Genomic DNA, 17,712 nt, shown 5'->3' with positions numbered 1-17,712 from the left:
AAGTCAGTGAAGCTAGTTCTGCTAACAAAGAAATCTATTTTGCCAATTTCAGGGCTTCTGTGACCTTTTATATTCTGTCAGGATCTTTCATTCCCTACTTCTTCTAGTTACTAGTTCTAATCTTAGAACTAAACTTCAAAGGAGTTACAGAGACAAAGTTTGGAGCTGAGACGAAAGGATGGACCATCTAGAAACTGCCATTTCCGGGGATCTATCCCATAATCAACTTCCAAACGCTGACACCATTGCATACACTAGCAAGATTTTGCTGAAAGGACCCAGATATAGCTGTCTCTTGTGAGACTATGCCGGGGCCTAGCAAACACAGAAGTGGATGTTCACAGTCAGCTATTGGATGGATCACAGGGCCCCCAATGGAGGAGCTAGAGCAAGTACTCAAGGAGCTAAAGGGAACTGCAACCCTATAGGTGGAACAACAATATGAACTAACCAGTACCCCCTGGAGCTCGTGTCTCTAGCTGTATATGTAACAGAAGATGGCCTAGTCAGCCATCAGTGAAAGAGAGGCCCTTTGGTCGTGCAAACTTTATATGCCTCAGTACAGGGGAACGCCAGGGCCAATAAGTGGGAGTGGGTGGGTGGGGGAGTGGGTGGGAGAGCATGTGGGGGACTTTTGGGATAGCATTAGAAATGTAAATGAAAAAATAACTAATTAAAAAAATAAGTTGTTAATAATATGGGTAATGGAGTGAAAGGTTAGATAAAACCTCTATTACCTTGGGAACATTTAAAAATCAGGCTTAAGTGCTATTCCCACAAATTAAATGTGCTGGGATGAATATCATTTCATAAAGAGGTGACTAATGTGATTTTTAGAGAGTTGGGATCCAGAATGATAACTTGAAAGGAGAGGGAAGGGAGCATTCTTAAAGGTTAGATTATTTTTGTGATGTTAAGTTAAAAGATATGTGAGTTGTCATTTGACAGAATGTTCTAGGAAGTCATGTAACTAGCTTATTTCTTACTCATTAAAGCAGTTTAGAAAAAGAAAAAAAAAAAAGAACTAAACTGCAATCTCTTTTTTAAGGTTCTCCAGAGACTGGTATTGTCTTAGTACTAACAGCTGGATGGCACCAATCTTTTTTCTAACAAAGGTCACTAATTTATTGAGAATTAGCGGGCCACATGTCAGCAGTAAGAGCAAAATTATTAGAGGGCCCATCAGAGTAGAAATGAGGGTGGCCAACTAAGGGGATTTATTCTTCAGGAGCTCGCTTTACATGAGAGGCATGAATCTAAGCAGAAATGCCTTCTACTTTGACAGCAGTGGGGGTGGTCAGTAGCATGATGTAAGGGCCTTTTTAACAAGGTTTTAGATTCCCAGCTCAATGTCATCAGATGAGAACTGCATCTCCCACCTGCAACTGGTGTGGTACCATTAAATCTCTTGGTTCGTAGGCCTCTTTAAGCTGCTCTCAGGCAGTGTTTCTGACCACTGCTAGGGCTTTCATGAGTGTAAACAATGAAGGACCAGGGTTAAATTCTAGAGGATCTAACATTTTCCCCACTTCAGTGAGCAGGGGAGCCCCCCCCCCCATACAGGATTTCATATGGAGTGAGCTTAAATTATCTCAGTGTGTTCCTGACACGGAACAAGGCAAAGGGAAGGAGGGCTGTACAGTCATTCTCACCGGTCTCTAAGGTCAATTTAGTCAAGGTCTCTTTTAGAGTTCTATTTATCCTTTCTACCTATCCTGAACTCTGGGGTCTATAAACACAATGTAAAATTTAATTAATCTCCAGTTGGATGGCCAGTCCCTGACTTACCTGGGCAACAAAGGCTGTGAGACCTTATTACCTTAGATATTCCGTGGAAATTTTTCTTCTAGAATCTTCTTAACCACAACATTGGCAGTTTCTTTTTTCATTGGGTAGGCCTCTACCCATTTTGAAAAAGTTTCTATAAAAACTGCTATCAGTGTAGACGTTGATGGGCCGCCCCTCAGCCATCTGAAGGGCCTTCTACTAGGAAGCTGCTTCTGTGTACCAGTTTGGGACGCCTGGCCACGGCTGGTTGCGTAAATCACTATGGATCCCAGTTTCTTCCGCAAGGATATCCACACAGCAGTAAACAGGCAAGGAGTCATCCGTTTCAGGCAGGAAGGTAGCAGGATTGAGGATAGCAGGAGGAGCAAACATGACCGTTCAGTCAGCAACAGACTCTGGTAGTGAGTCATCTGGGCGTTTGTCATCCATCGGTCTAGGGGCTGGCGGATAATATTTTCAAGAGAGTGGGGGGTGCTACCGCAGTTATTTGCTGTCCCAAAGTTAATTTGTTGGCATCTTTAAAAAGTAAGGCTACTGCAGCAACGGCCTTTAAACATGTGGGCTATCCGCTGGCCACTGGGTCTAGCTTCTTAAACAAATATGTCACTGGCCTCTTCTATGGCCCTAGAGCCTGAGCAAGAACTCCTCTGGCCACCCCTGCCCTCTCATTAACATAGAGGATGAAGGGCTTGGTTAGATCTGGCAATGCCAAGGCTGGCACAGACAAGAGGGCCTCTTTAAAGGCTCTCTGATGTTCTGATGTCCATCTGAATTCTCCACTTTCTTTGGTCAGGGAGTACAAGGGGTCAGCCAGTGTTGTAAACCCAGGTATCCAAAGTCTGCAGAACCCAGTGGTGCCCAAGAATTCTCTCATCTGTCTTGGAGTAGCCAGTGCAAGTATTTGAGTCACAGTCCTTTTTCTTTGCAATAGGCACATTGGTCCTTCTCTAAAGTCTTCTGGACGGGTCTTCTTTCTGGTCTAGGTTCCCTGTTGCCCAGGTACCCTATCTGTCTATTTTCAGGCCTGTTCCTTCCTTTACACTCTCCTACTACTGCGGCCAAAATCCTGCTTAAGTTCCTCTCCTGTCTTCTATCCCTTTTCCTTCTGTCTCTCTCTTATTCTCCCTCTCTTACCTTAGTCAAATCGGTGGGGTGTCCCGTCGCTCCCTTAGACTAGAGCCCGGCGTAACCTGCCAACCTCTCCTTACCTTGAGCCATGTTGTAGTTTTAATCTGGCCGATCTAGAGGGAACCCAGCGTTCCAATTATACAGATCAGCCAATGAGAAAGGCCAATATTGGGGGATCTGCAGAGACTGTGGGTCTGTGAGCAGGTCGCCCACAGCTCGCAAAGGAAAAGGCAGAAGTGGTGTCAGGAGCTCCATTTGCTTGGCGACTCTGGGCTCGTCAGCTCCTCTCGGTCCTCTGACTGCACTGCCAGCAATCCCAGAGCTGGGTGCAGGGACCTGCGAAGGCAGAAGATAGGGCGGGGCGGGGGGGGGGGGGGGGGACTCTGGCCACTCAGGAGGCTCTTGATCTAACTTCAGTCCAGTGTTCTGAAGTCAAACTTAGGGGAGGGTCGTTACAGTCTGTCTTATCGTCCAATATCACAGAAAACATGAAACAGACACAAAAAACACACACACTGACGAATGCCCATCTTCTAACGGACAAACAAAACCAACTCAAAAAAGTCGGGGAAGTACATAAGTCTTCTAATCTAGGAAGACTACCAACTCTTCACTTCCTGCCCCAGACGGACTCCTGGAGTCCTTCCCCTCGCTGGGGCGTCCCTCAGAGCGAGCAGCAGCCGGTGATTCCAGCACAATGCCTCATCCCGAGGCAGAGGCCTCTGCTTCTCACAAAACGTAGTGGCTGTAAATTTCAACACTGAACCTCCCTGGCTCACAGAAATATTTTTAGACAAAAATTTTCACATCCAAGTGGGTCTTCAGAGACGTGGGTGGTCGCACCAATCCCGGGACAAGCCCCCAAATGAAAGACTCCAAGAGGAGCCCCTCGCTCAGGCCTCGGGACAATAGCAGACACCCAAGAACTCACGAGAGACCAAGCTGAATGTAAACCACATGAGGCTTCTTTAGGGAAAGCCAGAGCTCCTCGCAGGGGTAGAGGAGTCGACCTCGAGGGGAAAGAGGTCCAGTTTTTATAGGCCCTCAGGGGGGAAAGGGGGGAGTAGGGGATTTCCAGATCTAAACAATGTCTATTCTCAAGAAATGGGTATGGGAGGGGTACAAGGAAAGAGTCTGGTGCAGGTGTAACAACACTGGATTGGCCCGGCTGTGGTTGCTGGGGAGATTTTCTGAGTCTTCCCCAGCAACCAATATCACAAACACCTGGCAATGGGCTTCATCAGTGGGCACACACATGGGTTCAAGGAACGGTCAAAACATTGGCAGACACACGGGTTCAAGGAGTGACCAGAGCATTGTGCACCTCTATTTTTCTAAATGAGTGAAGCTAGTTCTGCTAACAATGAAATCTATTTTGCCATTTTCAGGGCTTCTGTGCTTTTTATATTCTGTCTGGATCTTTCATTACAATTCTTAATTAGCACCACAGCAGCCTTAATAGGATGTTAAAACTTTACTTTGAGGTGAAGAAAGATGATTTTACATTAATGTTTTCTCTTTCCAAAGAATTGCTGTGGGCTCATTTAATAACCATAAATAAAATAAGCAGCTAATATTTAATTACCATTGATTATAGCTGATAACAATTATAAAAGCTTCCTTGATTTTCTGCAAAGCCTTTTGTTCTTTACCAATTAATTTGTATCTCTCTTGATAACATCCAACAAAGGTTTAAGTTACTTTAAGACCTTAAGGTAAGGTCTTAGCCAATTAACATCTCCTGGAAGCTTTTGAAAATAAAATTTTGAAGCAAATCAATTTTTTGTTCTTAGATTTTCTGTACCATAATTTTCTAGAATAACTAAAACCCTAAATATTGTAAAGATATTGGCTCTGAATCTTTTCTGGAGCAACAGCTACTCCCCAGAACTTTAAATCTCGTTGTGTGAGAGCAAAGATTTGAAGTAAGCTTCCCTTTAGAGGCATTAGCTAATAAAATATTTTCCACTTAGGAAACAATATACACTGAAAATTTCAAACTCTGAAAGATTCAAAGTCTCACCTTCTTGTATTGAAGCAGAGACAATAAAAATTTTGCTGACATAATGTAAAGTTATGTTAGCCATATCTAGAGGCAAAATTTTTCCAGTGATCACCAGATAACTAGAAGCAAACCCTTTACAATTATCAGGATGCAAAGGAAAAACCAAACCTTTAAATCTATAATAACTTTACATGAAGAAGGCAAGCCAGATTGTAATGTCCTTATAAGTTCTACAGTCTGATTGACCTTTTATAAACTTTGAATTTGAACTTTATTTAGAACAACATCTGGATAGATCTGCAACAATGTTCTTTTAGCTAAAAAGAAATTACCCTGAAGGCAGGCAAGAACTTCCCCTAGGTATTGTTTGCAAAACAAAAGAAAGCCACACAAGCTTCCCTGAGGCTGCTCAGAGCTTTGTGTGCTGTATGGTCACAGAGAGCTGTATTAGTGCTCTCATAAGATGATTACTCTTCTACTCATCTTAACAATATATGGGTGAGTAGAAAATCTTAAATTTGTGATCAAACTACAAGCTGCAGTCAATGGAACATTGGCAATTTTAATCATAATTTTTAAGTTTCTTTTGCAACATCAGGATAATATCTACAACCTTGGGAAAGCAAAAACCAATTTCAAAACAATTTATCATCTTTAAAATCAATATTAGAAACATCACTATCATGTTATGAAGTTTAGCTGCCAATTTATACCTATGAATGCATGACAGTGCAAATTTTAATGCTTCATTAAAGAGACATTGTTTTAAATCTTATCTTTAAGTCTACCTTTTAGGATAAGAATCACATTAAATATTATCTCAACTAGAAGTATCCTTAGAGGCCTAGTTTTTTGGCCTGCTTTGTGCCACGTGTTTGAAAAACTCCAAACCTGAGTTACCAATTTAAAGCTGTCTTGCTACCAACGTTACACCTTTTAAATCATACCCAATAACTTATAAGCTAATATTCTGTGATGAAGACACGTAGAGCATATTATACCTTTAAGACCAGTAAAAAAAACAAATTAAGTGGCTACAGGAATCCTATAAATTTAGACCAATCAAAGAATTTTACTTTTTCTAGCTATAATCATAAGATAAAAAGCACTTTGTCACTTGCTAAACACAAAATCACGATTACAGAGAATTTTCTAGGAAAAAAAACAACTATCAGGTTTTTTTGTTGTTGTTTGGTTGGTTTTTGGCTTGTTTGTTTGTTTGTTTGTTTGTTTGTTTTTGCCTTAAATCTAAGAAGCTGCAGACTCCTTTTCTTTAAAAGCATTTTTTTCAGCAGGTACTCTCCTGCTGTGCTTGATTCTTGGCTAAAGCATGAGCCACTCTCGGGCTTTGCTGAACCAGCAGATAAAGTCTTAGCCATTTTTATTTTCCAACATGAAACAGAGAACATTCAGTCATTCAGACAACGAGACAAAACACACATGAATTGACACGTAAACGGATTGGTGCACCAGACATTAGACAACACAAATAGGGCAGAGAACTTCTGCTGTAGGGGCCAGAGAAAATAACACAGGGCATCCCCCAATTTCTCTCTATCTCTGGGAGAATTTCAAAATCCATTTTCCTTTATTTTATTTTATTTTATTTTATTTTATTTTATTTTATTTTATTATTTTAAACCCTATTCCTCTAGCCTGATGCAGTTCTTGACTGTGGACAACCGCCTCTTTTATTATTTTAAACCTCATTCCTCTCGCCTGAAGCAGCTCTTAAAAGCTGCAGACAACTGCCTGTTTTGAAGTTTCTAGTCCTTCTCTGCCTAACCCTAAGTGGAATCAGTGCCGGGTCAGCACTGTTCCAACTGAGTCTGTATCCTACCGCACCTCCAGCAACACTTTAAAAAATGAAGTTTAAAACCAGCACTAGCATAAATACCTGTTGCTCACTGTGCCCGATATGATCTTCTTTTTCTTTCCTTCTCGTGGAGCCCCACACATAAGACAGCGACCCCTCAATGTTTTCCCGCCGTTTCTAGATCCCTGGTTTAGGGCGCCAACCTGTAGTAGGAGGCCGGCCTGCAGCTTACAGACGCTCCATAGAAAATCCCAAGAAGAACTGGGGTTAATTTCATGCAAGCCAGTGTGACTTCATGTGGCACACACTGTTCTGATTTTCTTGCAGATATAGCCAAGGTAAAAGACACAGATATTGAACAACAGCAACAACAAGCTCTCCATAGTAAAGAGAATTTTCCTCATAAGTAATTTTCCTGTGGAGATCAACAGAAAAGAGCTCGTGAAGCAGTCGGGTTGTACATTCTGTTTGCCAGGCCGAGGCAGTGGGAAGGGCATCAGTGAGATGTAGGTTTGTTTGATTCTCCTTCCAGCCATAATGAAAATGTATAGAAGCACAGCAAACCCCACTGGCGATTAAAGATGAGGCAGGGGAGTTGGGGGAATGGCTTTTTAAGCAAGAGCACTGACTGCTCTACCACAGGAATGAGATTCTAATCTCAGCACCCCACATTGCTTCTTACATCCATCTGTAAGGCCAGTTCCAGCCCTCTTCTGATGTTGATTTGCACTGCATGCATATAGTACACAGGTACTCATGTGCAGGCAATACAGGTGAAATAAACTTAGAAATAAAAGCATTCTCCCTGCCTCTGACGATGCCAAAGCTCCATGCCTTTGTAAGTAAGAGAACTCCTTGTGCACTGCTTGTTTGACATCTGGCGTTCACTTCTGATTGCTGATTTATGATAGAATATTCAGTGGAGTACAACTCTCTATAGTCACTGATATGAACCTGAATACAAAGGTCATGAAGTGCAGGCCCAATAATGCCAAAGAAGGATATCCTCTTCCAGCTGGTCCTGCAGGATTTATCACAGCACCTCTATGGTCCTCTCTTGCCTGTTAAGTCTCTCTATAAAGGACACTCTATGGATGGATGGCATAGTGTGTGGCCTGGCCTCACTGCAGCACCCTCTGTAACATAGGAGTCAATGAGCCAGTGGAAAGCTGAAGCTAATCTGGTGTGAACCAATGTGGCTATATCTTCTACAGGCAGAAATGAGTGAGCCACTCTGTTTATTTTCATGCAGAATCAACTCATCTAGAATACTGGGACCTGAGAAATAAATCGTCTACTGTTTCTCCTGGTAGGTAACTGCATTCTCAGTCTTTACTCTCATATGGGGAAGGTGTCAGAAGGGGAAAAGCATAGAGGGAAGGCTATATGTGAGCTCATTACTAGCCTGTGCTCTTCTAGGAAACTCTGGCCTAGTAATTGACAGTGAATCTAGAACTCTGGTCTAGCTATGTCCTCCTTTTCAGACATTCCTAGTTCAGAGTGGGCACATATGTTCCCAGGATTTAAAAGGCATGGCCATTTGTATTTTCTTTCCAGTGTCCTTTATGGCTTTATCCTCCTACCTGTGTCCTAACCTCATTTTCCTGCCTTGTCTCATCAGATCTCCTTGCTTTGTCTTCCTGTGTGTCACATCTTTCCTCTGAGCTCTCTGGGACTTTTGTGTACTTCATGCTTAGTACATTTCTCACCTGTCTTCTCTTGTCTAGAGTATGAAATAATGGCGAGTATATTGCCCAAAGTCTTCTGTGAAACCCCAGTAGTGGGGTCAGGTTTTCCTTTATTGAGAAGTATGTATGTATGTATGTATGTATGTATGTATGTATGTTTGTCTGTCTGTCTGACTGTCCTGTGTTCTACTTTGGAATGCATTGATTCGGCCTTGTGTAAACTCAAGGACTCCTCTTTCTGATCAATGTGTCCACAGAGATGCAGAAGCCCACATCATAGGCAACATTGTCTGACCATGATTCTGTCTCTTATCCACAGCCTTTCACAGCCTCTTCCCTATTTCCTGAGTAAAATGGTGACTCTGTACTTTGTGCCTAGTAATCCATAAAAACCCTACTACCTTGTTATTGATTCTGCTAACTGGGTTGTACTGGCCACCTGATGTGACCTAACCATCTAATATGTGGTTCCCTGCATTCCCTCCCATTTTGTGCCTAAGTTTATTCAGTTGTACTCTTCCCTTGAAATATGGCCTCACTTGAATCCCATAAAAAAGTTCATAGGACAGCCAAAAAACAAATAGGAAGTGTATACAATGGGACATTGCTAGGGACATGCTCAGTAAGACATAGTTGAATCTTACCGGATCATCTGGTTCATGCCTTCCCTTGTGGAACAGTGGGGAAGGGTTGTATTTGCCCCACTGGGGAAAGCAGGGGAGCAGAACAGAGTGGGGACAGGGTTGCTGAGCACAGCAGAGTCAGAAAGCAAAGCTTTGTTTCTGATGTAAGAGGAGATCCAAAGGGAAAGTCCAAAAGTTGCAACAAACAAAATAACTACCAATACAATTTTTTTCCAGACAATGATAATATAAGAGAGGAAGGGTATGTGTTTGAAGTCACTTATTAAGGTCAACTTGATCCTTGCAAGAAATACCCAACAGGGTCCCAGAGCTTTGTGCCACAACTCATGTACTATTTTGAACCTATTTCTACTCTATTTCCAGTGGTCAACATACTTCTGGTCCCAGAACAAAAAACAGAAGATAAATAAATAAAGTAGAAGAAAAGAAAAAAAGAGGAGGCACTACTTTTTATTAAAAGCCTCCATACTGCTCCAGTAAGTACAGCACACCCAGAGGCTTCAGGAACTTAAAAAGGATTGAAGGGATTGAGGGGGAGTTCACAGAGAAACAGAAACGAAGACAGACATTCTGAGCCTCCAGTTTACCAGGATAAAGAATTGCTGTATCAAAACCTTGAGAGTTGTCAGGAGATATTGAGAAGAGAAGGATGGATGCAGGGGGGCTGATCGTGAGGGGGTTGGGGTTTGGAAGGACAATGTTAACAAGGTAGAACAGTACTCTGAGGTACAAATCCCAAGGTGGGAAGGAATCTGGCATCCAAGGAAACCAACAGAACATGGAAAATCCCCATGGAGAGTTTCTTACTTAGGGTTACCATTGCTGTGAAGAAACACCATACAGAACTTGGGAAGGACAGGGTTTATTTGGCTTACATATCCTTAATCACAGACCCTTGAGAGAAGCCCATTAAGGAAGTTAAACAGTGATGGAACCTGGGGGCAACATTGATGCAGAGGCCATAGAGGACTCCTGCTTACTGCTCCTTAATGGCTTACACAGCCCACTTTCTTACAGAATACAAGATCATAACTCTATGGATGGCCCCACATAGAATAGGCTGAGCCCTCTCACATCAATCACTAATTAAGAAAATGATCTGTAAGCTTGCCTCCAGCCTGGTCTTGTAGAAGCAATTTCTCCACTGAGGCACCCTCCTCTCAGATGACTTTAGCTTGTGTCATGTTGATGTCAAAATAGCGAAGACTAAGGACATGAGAATGGAAGGCAAATACATAAGTCATGAAGTACCATAAGGTTGGTGGTACTACTCATGTCTAAGAATATATAAATAGCATCAAGAGTCAGAGTCGGGAAGTAAGGCTGAAAGGTGAGAGTGGAGAAACCTCACCAGGCCAGACTCAATAACACCCAGTAAAGGGGTGAAGAGACTTGATGGAAGGAGAAAGGTTCAGGAGCTCTTTCCACTTCAAGGTAGCAAAGTCTCAAAGATCTGTGGTGCCATTCAGCTAGAAACCACAACTCTACCTTGCCAGGGTTTTCTCTAGGTATGAGTTACTGGAGGCATGGAGAGTTGGAAAAGACAGGAAGGAGACCTTGAACATAAGAAAGTGGATATTCTCAACTATGACAGCTGGGCAGCCTAGGAAAGGGCTGTCCAGCCACTGCATAGTTTCATGTCTTTTGATATAACCCTTTATTTCTCTGTTCATAAGCTCCAGACCTAGTTATGAATGAGGGGGACCTTTGGTAGCTGGAATCAGAGAGGTGCTAGCAATGGCCAGAACAACCTTAGTACAAAGCTTCTTCCAGGTCTCTGAATTCAGAGACAATGGCTTTGTTACCTGTGAAGCCTCTGGTAAGATCTAGATCCTTGCTTTACTCTTGAATCTCCATTTTCAGCCTCCTTAGACCCCTAATCCCACTGATACTGTGCTTCCGAGGTTATTCTCATTTCAAACTTAATTATAGAAATGCCGAGGTGTGTTGGCCCATTTTGTCAACTTGTAACACAATCTAGAGTTATCTGAAAGGTGGAAATCTCAATTGAGAAAATGATTCCATAAGATCCACTCATAGAGCATTTTCGTTCCTTTATTTTTTCCACTAATTTATTTATTCACTTTACATCCCAATCTCAGCCTCAGCTCCTCCTAGTCCTCCCTCCCCGGCTCACATGGCCCCTTATACCACTCCCCAATCCCCTTGTCCTCTCAGAAGGGGGAGTTCCCTCAACAGAAATCAACCCATCCTGGCACCTCAAGTCACTACAGGACTAGGTATATATTCTTCCACTGAGGTTAGACAGGCCAGCCCAGTTAGGAGAGCAGGATCCACAGGTAGAAGGCAGAGTCATGGTAAGCCACCATTCCAGTTGTTGGTGCATCTGTAGACCAAAATGTACATCTGTGCAGGGAGGCTAGACCAAGTACTTGTATGCTCTTTGGTTGGTGGTCACTCTCTGGAAGCCGCTAAGGGTACAGGTAAATTGACTTTGCTGGTCTTTATTTAGAGTCCATATCCCCTCCAGGTACCTCAATCCTTCCCACAAATCTTCTACAAGATCCTGAGCTGGTCTTGAATCTCCATTATCAGCCTCCTAAGGCTGTGAGTCTTTGGGTGGAGATTCTCAGAGGACAGTTATGTTAGGCTCCTGCCTATCCAAGTACAGCAGAGTATCATTAAGAGTGTTAGGGATTAGCTCTTGCCCATGGGATGGTTCTCAAGTTGGGCCAGTCATTTCCTCAGTCTCTTTGACATCTTTGCCCCTGAACTTTTTATAGACAGGACAAATTTTAGGTGAGATGATTTGTGGGTAGGTTGGTGTTCTTATCCCTCCACTAGGAGTCCTGCCTAGCTATGAAATGGCCACTTCAGACTCTATATGCCCCAATTCTAGGAGTCTCAGTTAGAGTCACCCTCATATACTTCCTGGAGTCTCCTCCACCCCAGGTCTCTGGCACCTCCTAGAGATCCCTGCCCCACATCCCATCTGTTTTCTGTTCACTCTCTCAGCCCTCTTTCCCACCCTGCTTCCTCCATCCATCCACCTCCAATCACAATTTTGTTTCCCCTTCTGAGTGAGATTGAAGCATCCTCTCTCAGGCCCACCTTGTTACTTGGCTTCTTAGGGTCTGTGGATTATAATATGGGTAGCCTGTACTTTATGGCTAGTATTCCACTGATAAGTGAGTATATGTCATGCATGTCCTTTTGAGTCTGGGTTACCTTACAGAGCATGATATCTTCTAGTTCCACCCATATACCTGCAAATTTTAAGATGTCCTTGTTTTTAATAACTGAGTAGTATTCCATTAGTTAATAAACCACATTTTCTTTTTCCATTCTTTGGTTGAAGGGCATCTGGGTTGTTTCTAGTTTCTAACTGTAACAAAGCAGCTATGGATACAGTTCAGCACGTGTCCTTGCGGGATGGTGGAGCATCTTTTCAGTATTTGCCCAGGAGTGATACAGCTAGATATTTAGGTAGAACTATTCTGAGAAACCGCCAAATTGATTTCCAGAGTAGCTGTTTGCACTCCCACTAGCAGTGGAGGAGTGTTCCCCTTGGGCCACATCATTGCTAACATGTGATGTCTCTTGAGTTTTGGATTTTAGCCTTTCTGATGGGTATAAGATGGAATCTCAGAGATGATTTGATTTGCATTTCCCTGATGATAAAGGTAATCAATCATTTCTTTAAGTGCCCCTTGGCCATATAGATACCTCTGTTAAGAATTCTGTTTAAGCTGGGCAGTGGTGGTGCATGCCTTTAATCCCAGCACTTGGGAGGCAGAGGCAGGCAGATTTCTGAGTTCGAGGCCAGCCTGGTCTACAAAGTGAGTTCCAGGACAGCCAGGGCTACACTGAGAAACCCTGACTCGAAAAAACAAAAAACAAAAACAAAAACAAAAACAAAAAAAAAGAATTCTGTTTAGCTCTGTACTCCATTTTTTTTATTTGGGTTATTAGGTTGGTGTCTAACTTCCTAGGTTCCATAGATATTTTGGATATTTTACCACTCTCAGATGTAGAGTTGGTGATATTTTTTCCTATTGTGAAACTTTTCAATTTCATGAGGTCCCATTTATGAAATGTTGATTGTAGTACCTGGGCCATTGGTATTCTGTTCAGGAAATTGTCTCCTCTATCAATGTACCCAAAGCTATTCTCCACTTTCCTCTATTTTGTTTATCTTATCTGATTTGATGTTGAGGCCTTTGAGCCACCTGGACTTGAGTTTTGTTCAGAGCAATAAACATGGATCTATTTGCATTCTTCTACATGCAGACATCCAGGTAGACCAGTAATACTTGTTGAATATGCTTTCCTTTTCTCCATTGTATGGTCTTGGCTTCTTTGTCAAAAATTAAATGTCAATAATTGTGAGGGTTTATTTCAGGGACTTTCATTCTTTTGATTAGCCTGTCAGTTTCTCTACAAAATATCATGGAGTTTTTATATCTATTGCTCTGTAGTACAGCTTGAAATCAGGGATGGTGATACCTCTGGAAGATATTGTATTATGCTGGATTATTTTAGGTATCCTGAGTTTTTTCTTTTTCCATATGAAGTTGCTAATTGTTTTTTCAAGGTCTGTATAGAATTTTATTAGAATATTTATGGGAATTCCATTGAATTTGTAGACTGCTTTTGGTAAGATGACCATTTTATTATGTTAATTCTATGGATCTATGAGCATGGGAGATCTTTCCATCTTCTGATGTCTTCAGTTTCTTTCTTCAGAGACTTGAAGTTCTTGTCATACATGTCTTTCAATTGTTTAGTTAGAGTTACATCAAAGTATTTTATATTATCTGTGGCTATTGTTAAGTCTGTTTCTACATTGTCTTGCTCAGCCAATTTATTGTTTGTATAAAGGAGGGATACTGTGTTTTTAGTTAACTTTGTATATTGCCTCTTTCCTGAAGACATTTATCATCCGTAGGCATTCTCTGGTAGAATTCTTAGAGTCACTTACATATACTGTCATATCCTCTGTGACTAACAATACTTTGACTTCTCTTCCAATTTGAATTCACTTGATCTCATTCAGTTGTCTTACTACTCTAGCTAGAACTTCAAGTGCTATATTGAACAGAGATGGAAAGAATGAACCACCTTGCTTTGTCCCTTATTTTAGTGTAAATATTTTAAGTTTCTCTCCATTAAATCTGATGTTGATTATTGGCTTGCTATATCATTGTCTTTATTGTATTTCGCTCTATGACTTGTATCCCGGATCTCTTCAAGGCTTTTAACATGAATGGGTGTTGGATTTTGTCAAGGGTATTTTCAACATCTAATCAGATGATCATGTAGAATTTTTTCTTTCAGTTTGTTTATATGGTGAATTATGTGATTGGATTTTTATATATTAAAACTATCCCTTAAACCCTGGGATGAAGCCTATTTGATCAGGGTAGATGGTGTTCAAGATATATTCTTGGATTTGGTTTGAGAGTATTTTATTGATTATTGTTCCATCGATTTACATAAGAGAAAATGGTCTGAAATTCTCTTTGTTGGCTTTTTGTTTTAGCTTTCAGTGTGACTATGGCCTCATATAATGAGATTGGCAATGTTCCTTCCGTTTCTCTTTTGTGGAATAGTTTGAAGAGTATTGGCATTAGCTCTTCTTTGAAAGTCTGGTGGAATTCTGTTCTAAAACTATCTGGTCCTGGGCTTTTTTCTTTTCTTTTCTTTTTTTTTTATCGGAAGACTTTTAATGGTTGATTCTATTTCCTTAGGTCCTTAGGAGTTATATGGTAGTTTAGATTGTTTACCTAATATTTATTAACTTTTAGAAGTGGAATCTATTAAGAAAATAATCCAGTTCCTTTAGATATTCAAATTTTGTAGAGTCAGGCTTTTGAAGTAAGAGCTAATGATTCTCTGGATTCTCTCACTTTTTGTTGTTATGTCCCTCTTTTCATTCCTGATTCTGTTAATTTGAATAATGTCTCTTAGCTTTTTAGTTAGATTAGCTAAGGGTTTGTCTGCCGCAGACCAGCCTCAGTTGGCCTCCCTCAATCCAGATACGGACAAGTAAGGAGTTGGTGCGGACACAGAGAGTGTGTCTATTTGAATGTATTTTTTCCAAGCAAACACCATACTTTTAACATAGAAAAAAAACAAGAAAAATAGGCAGATACATCCACCAAGGAACATCTACACAAAACAAAGAAAATGCATACATAAAAAGATGGTGGGAGTCAGGCCTTGTTTACAACTGAGAATAGGAATACCCTTAATTAAGGTCAGCAAAACACAGGAGCCAGGTGAATGCTCTGATGCAATGCTAGTCTATTGTTAAACACACCACCAGGGGTCCTAAAGTAAATACCTGATTATGCTATTCCTCTGGGCCTAGTGAAAAACCTGCACCAGGGGAATTTCTTTCTACTAACCCTTTCAGGAATAATACTACCACAACCCACCTATTTCCTAGGCCAGTGTGTATTCATGTGTATGGGTGTGACTTGGTTATTCTTCTAAGTAATTACTATGTAGACTAGCCCTGAGCTTTCTAGCTCTTATTCAAGTAAATTTTACTACCTGATTATTTTCACTGTCTCTACTAGAGGTAAATTTGAATTTTACTGAATAGGTAACGTTCTTACTGAATTCCAAGCTCAGGGTCGGCTTCAAGGACTTCCCAAGACATTGGAATACTGGTGGATGCTTAATCTAACTTAGCTATATGTCTAAATCAATCCTAAAAGGCACTTAGAATAAAACAATACTGAAAGAGAGCAGACATATCCATACACCAGACTAATGCGGGGAAAGGTTCGAAGGATACATGATATGGGAATGCCAAGGTTCCAGGAGGCTAAGTTTCCATGAAACTCGGCTTCAGGTCTGCTTCCAGGTTTCTAGGCCTGTCTCGTGAGTCACTACTGGAGTGGATGTAGCATTGTCTATCTTATTTCTCAAAGAACCAGCTCTTTGTGTCACTGATTTTTTAAATTATTCTCTTTGTTTTTAATTTATAGATTTTTTTCATCCCTGAGTTTGATTATTTACTGCAGTCTATTCCTCTTGAGTGGGTTGGCTTCTTTTGGTTGTAGAACATTCAGATGTGCTGTTAAGGTTCTAATATGAAACCTCTCTGGCCACCTTATGAAGGCTCTTAGTGCTATGAACTTTTTTAATAGTATCGTGTAGAAGACACCAGACTTCCCGGCTCTGGGCACCTGTGACACATGCTGCTACCTGGGCTGTTTATGAACAACAATCTTTGGGACCAGCCTCAGAGTAACTTCAACAGCTGTCTGCATAGATCAAGGCAGATCTCTATGATCAACTTCAGGTCCCTATTTCTCTTGCCTATTTAGGCAAATTAACATCTCTTTATGATATATTCTTAGAACTTTGTGTTTCTATGTGCTTTTAGCTTCATTAAAGGTCCATAAACTGAGTCCCTTTGTTTTTTATTTAAGTCTGAGTATTCCTATGGAGTCCAGAATACAGTATTAAATAGCTGTGATGATAGTAATTGTGCCCCACCGAATGTGACTACTTAGAACTGAACTCCAGTTCTCTGCAAGAGCAGCCAACATACTTAGCTACTGAGCCACTGTTTCAGCACCTACATCTCCATCTTGGAGGCACATTTGATATTTTGATAGGATCTGGCCACAGATTCAGACAGGTTTAAATGTACTCTCACAGACTATCTGCAACACCAAAGAGAAGAGGAAAACTGTCTACAAGAGGGAGACATCATCCCTGAGAATCCTATGTAGTGCATCCCATGTAGTATGCCTGAATTCTGGAAGCTGACCTTTGGTTCCATTCCTCTGGAGACTCTTCATAAGTCCACTGGGTACCTGAGTAGTCTAAGACAGCCAACTTCAGGGGTGCTTCTTCAAAAGCTGGCTTGGTCCCAGGAGAACACTCCAGATGACCAGTTCTCACACAAAGGTGATAAAGGCCATGGCCCTGCCACAGCATTGTGGAAACATGGTTCAGGGCCTTGCACTTGCAAGGCAAGCATTCTTTCCAAGAACCACACCCTCAGTCACAAAACCTCTTTGGAAAGTAGTTTTCATTGAAGGAACATGGATATTTTCCTGAAAGTGTCAAATTGCATATCTTTATATTTTAAAAATGTTTTCTTAAGTAGCAATTAACCAGTTACCATTATAGTCCATAAAGGTCAGAAATTTTTCAGCATATCACAAAGAAAGGTAAATATATTACTTATTTTAAAATGTGATTTTATAAAATGCACATCAGTGAAGCCTGCCTCATTCGACATTTCTCCCCTGGAAAAGTTAGTCCTTTATTGAATGAATGCCACTTTCTGAGTGCAAAGAAGCCACTCCAGCATGGATTGGAAACTTTTGAGATATACCGATTTTATCTGTGTGTTTGTGTATTGATCATATGGGACACTTGCATATGTGTGTACATGTATGTAGACATCAGAGGTCAACTTCAGATGTTTGTTGTTCCTCAGGAACCATCCACGTTTTTTTGGTTGGTTGGTTGGTTGGTTGGGTTTTTTTGTTTTTTGTTTTTGGTTTTGTTGTTGTTGTTGTTGTTGTTGTTGTTGTTGTTGTTGTTTTTCTGGTTTTTGGTTTTTCAAGAAAGGGTTTCTCTGTATAGCCCTGGCTGTACCGGAACTCACTTTGTAAACCAGGCTGGCCTCGAACTCAGAAATCCACCTGCCTC

The 17,712-nt window shown here is 41.3% G+C and overlaps 2 long non-coding RNA genes across 2 annotated transcripts in view; one reads left to right on the top strand and one right to left on the bottom strand.

Annotated features, from left to right (window-relative positions):
- The window catches only part of Gm26567, a 37,464-nt gene that overhangs the window by 7,200 nt on the left and 12,552 nt on the right, over positions 1-17,712 (bottom strand). The gene's annotated exons all lie outside the window — the stretch shown is intronic.
- On the top strand, positions 6,582-17,559 carry Gm29415. Its single transcript, XR_001779251.2, has 3 exons — positions 6,582-8,046; positions 9,433-9,545; positions 16,191-17,559. It is a non-coding gene; the product is annotated as a predicted gene 29415 (long non-coding RNA).

The sequence above is a fragment of the Mus musculus genome, chromosome 9, assembly GCF_000001635.26.
Source record: "Mus musculus strain C57BL/6J chromosome 9, GRCm38.p6 C57BL/6J".
Taxonomy (NCBI): Eukaryota; Metazoa; Chordata; class Mammalia; order Rodentia; family Muridae; genus Mus; species Mus musculus.
Note: the sequence above shows the minus strand (reverse complement) of the source record. Positions and strands in the feature narration are given on the sequence as shown.